The 3875-nt window shown below is 48.7% G+C and overlaps 1 non-coding gene across 1 annotated transcript; it reads right to left on the bottom strand.

The window, feature by feature from the left end:
- Nucleotides 1-3513: 3513 nt before the first annotated feature.
- trnaw-cca (transfer RNA tryptophan (anticodon CCA)) lies at nucleotides 3514-3585 on the bottom strand. The gene has a single exon. It is a non-coding gene; the product is annotated as a tRNA-Trp (tRNA).
- Nucleotides 3586-3875: the final 290 nt, after the last annotated feature.

Raw genomic sequence — 3875 nt, 5'->3', positions numbered from 1 at the left:
GCCGGTGGGCGATGGGAGCATAACCCAGAAGGGAAACCATCTTCCCTATTCACTCAATGTCGAGTTTAGCAGCTTTCCCGTATAACGGCGCACTGTTGTGCACCTCGCCGTATCATCTGCTTCCCAAAAATCTTCGACGTAAATATTTCACATTGATACACAGGCCCAGTATGCAGAGTTGAGATGACACACCCGTGGAGGTCTGCGGGGTCTTCTCCTGTTCTCTGTGCCCTATGTTGAGGAGGGCAATACTTGTCACTGGTCACTCCGGTGTCAGAGAAAAGTTGAGAAAGAAAACGGTTTAATTTTCTGCCAGTAGAGAGGGCCCGGTTCCTGGGGACGGGCAAACGGCAGCAGAGAGACAGAATGAGAAGCAGCTGTTCATACAGTCATAGAGATGTACAGCATGGAAACAGACCCTTCGGTCCAACCCGTCCATGCCGACCAGATATCCCACCCCAATCTAATCCCAGCTGCCAGCACCCGGCCCATATACCTCCAAACCCTTCCTATTCATATATCCATCCAAACGCCTCTTAAATGTTGCAATTGTACCAATCTCCGCCACTTTCTCTGGCAGCCCATTCCATATACGCACCACCACCTGCGTGAAAAGGTTGCCCCTTAGGTCTCTTTTATATCTTTCCCCTCTCACCCTAAACCCTAAAGCCCTCTAGTTCTTGACTCCCCGACCCCAGGGAAAAGACTTTGCCTATTTATCCTATCCATGCCCCTCATAATTTTGTAAACCTCCATAAAGCCACCCTCCAACCTCCGACGTTCCAGAGAAAACAGCCCCAGCCTGTTCAATGTCAACTAGAACTTTACTCTGAGCAAGACTCAGCTGGTTCAAGAGGTAGGGCGGGGGCAGGGACGCCGGCGCGCCAACCGTGTGGCTCGTTGGTCTAGGGGTATGTTTCTCGCTTTGGGTCTTCGTCGACGCAGGCGTGCGAGAGATCCCGTGTTCAAATCCCGGACGAGCCCGAGTTTCGTGAATCGCGCGAAAGTTCTCGCTTACTTTTCTCAAAAAGCACCTTCGTAAAACGAGGTTGGGCTCCCTGGAGGACCAATGGGACAGAAAGCAGCGAAGTGAAATGATTGGAGGTATCGTTGAATAAGTTGACGTGAGTGGTGCAGTGTTTGAGGGATGTCAGCGATGAGGGTCGATTGGAAATTTGGGACAGCTCTCTTCGGAGTACGGAAGTTTGAAATCTGGCCCGATTGAAACTTTTCAAGTCATGCGAAGTCTAGACAGAGAAAGTAATGTAGTCAAAATGTTCCCACGCCTGAAAGGATCGGCAACGATTCGGCAGAGTTTTAAAGGCATGAGGAAAAGAACCGAAAGTGACATTAGGAAGAATGCTTTCGTACAGGGAGTGGTTGGGGTCAGTAAACCCCTAACTGACACTGACAAAGAGGCAGATTCATTAGACGCAAACGGGAATTCGGTGATCATGTTTAAAGTAACAATGTGCAGAATTACATGGAGAAGGCAAGAGAATGATACGAATAGAGACCCACGTTTACTTACTGTGTCGACCCAGCAGAGCGAAGGTGGGCCGCATGGCGTCTATTCAGAGTGAAATCACAAGAGAATGTGGGAAGTTAGAAAAAGTTTATATTTACACAGCCTCCATACGTCTGCGCAACGCCATATAAGACGACAGCCGTGAGGATCTTTGACATCAGTCTCGAACGTGCATGCCACGCGCCAGACGAAAGGCTGAAGGGACCTGTGGAGCAGCGCGTTGTGCGTCGGAGTAGAGTGGGGCAGCGGGAGCGTGCTGGGCCCATAACCCAGAGGTCGATGGGGCGAGACCATCCTTTGCTCTTGTTCAGTGCTTCCTTGAGCGGCTTTTCTGTGTGATGGTACTCTGCTCCGCATCTTGCCTTTCGAACAACTTCCTGAGCGTCTGAATGCCCCGTATCATACTGATACTGTCGCGAAACTCACGCCCTTCCAGTAGCGTGCTTTTGGAGGTCTGAGTGGTCTTCTCCTGTTCTCAGCTGCTTCGGGAGGCTGCTGTACCCATGGCTGGTGGCTCGTTCGTCTGGGATATGATTCTAGCTTTGGGTCTTCGAGCATATGCAGCCGTGTGAGAGTTCCCGCGTTCAAATCCCAGGCGAACTGTCATCCTTAAATTGACCTGAGCAAAAATGCCCGATGAATTTTCTCAAAAGCCGCTTCGTTAAATAAGATCGGACTGCCTGAATTAGAGACGGCGTGGAGCTGCCGTTGCAGTGAACACGGCGAAGGGAAACACGTGTTGAAAGTGAGAACAAGTATTGCAGATTTTTCGCCCGCGCAATCCGAGTCTGAATGAATCCTCCACCTGTATTACGCTCAATTCTGAGGGTGATACTTCAGGAAGCGGGGAAGTGAAGTAATTGTTGAACCAGCAGATCTAAGGTGGGCTGCGTAACCTCAGTCTGCACAATTTCTGATTCTGAGTGAAATTGGAGTTGGATCAATAGAACGTAGGAAATATGACAACGGATATATTCTGCCCAACAGGATACCCCATCACAGCAATGAAGGTGTTTGACATCATTCTCGAAGGTACATGACACAATGCAGATTCAAAACGGAGTATTCCTTTGAATCACTGAGTAATTTGTTTACAGTTATTCAGCTGAGGTGAGCGGAGTTGCGCATTGGGAACCACTCCAGTTGATAGGCCGAAGCCGTTTTCTCCTGTGTGATAGTCCCACCAGCACTCCAATTTGCTGTGCTTCCAGTCAGTAGATGCAGATTACTATCCCATACTGATACACGGGCCACGATGACCCAGCTGTGGTGACAAGCTTGTGAAGGGCTGAGTGCTCTTCTCCTGTTCTCTGTCGGCCTCCTATGATCCGAATCATCCAACCTCTCTTCTCCGAGATAGGAATAAACTGGTGAAGTTGAAACACATCAGTTGCGGTGTGTTCCATGCGCAGGAGGCCCTGCAGTAATTCCCCACGCTATTTCACACAGCTGCATCCTCTCGGTGAATTACACTTGGCAAAAAAAAGATTGAACCAAATCAGTGTCCGCCATTGGATTTTACTGACACCGTTTATAAAATTCAGGCTCACCGTTAATGTGGAGAGGGGCCGTCAGACTGTAGTTTCTGCTCCTTCTGTTGAATAAAGATAATTTTAACTGTGTCCAGTGAGAGGAAAGGATTTGCTGTTGGTGGGAAACATTTCTATCTGAACTCGCTGTCACTCTCCTGATAGATTGAAACATAAAGCTGGGAGTCTCTGGATTATGTTGTAAAAATATCGGTATTGTGTTATTCACACCGCGCTGTCACCAACTGAACGAAGCGGCTGCCAGAGGGAGACGGCTCTGTTTAAATCCCGTGATGAACTGGGGGAGCTGAGCATTTACCCAAACAATGGGCACACCACCTCCCTGACACAGTGTTCACGTGTGATCGAAAGTTTCCGTCAAGAAGATTTGACTCAACAGATATCCTGATTGAACGTACTCCTTTCTTGATTTGAAACGGAAGAAGTTGAAGTCAGTGAGCCTGACGTGATTCGAACACGCAACCTTCTGATCTGGAGTCAGACGCGCTACCGTTGCGCCACAAGCTCACGGATGACCTACTAGCTCTATTCATGCTTAAGGGAGGTGATCGCACTGCAATGATTTTACGTTATGAGGAACAACGGAGATCAACAGTTCATGTCTGTTCTGTCTCTCCCCCTTCTCCTTCTGTCTCTCGAAACAATTTCCAACTCTACCTCACTAAAAAGCTGAAAGAACTGCTGATGCTGTATATCAGAAACAAAAAACAGGAGTTGCCGGTGACCCTTCCACAGAACAGATGGTGATTGGGAAAACGTTGGTTTATATGCAGGAGATATTGTGGGAGGAAGGCGGA

The sequence above is a fragment of the Chiloscyllium punctatum genome, chromosome 36, assembly GCF_047496795.1.
Source record: "Chiloscyllium punctatum isolate Juve2018m chromosome 36, sChiPun1.3, whole genome shotgun sequence".
In the NCBI taxonomy this organism is placed as follows: Eukaryota; Metazoa; Chordata; class Chondrichthyes; order Orectolobiformes; family Hemiscylliidae; genus Chiloscyllium; species Chiloscyllium punctatum.
The sequence above is the reverse complement of the archived record's forward strand: the minus strand, read 5'-3'. Positions and strand labels throughout refer to the sequence as shown.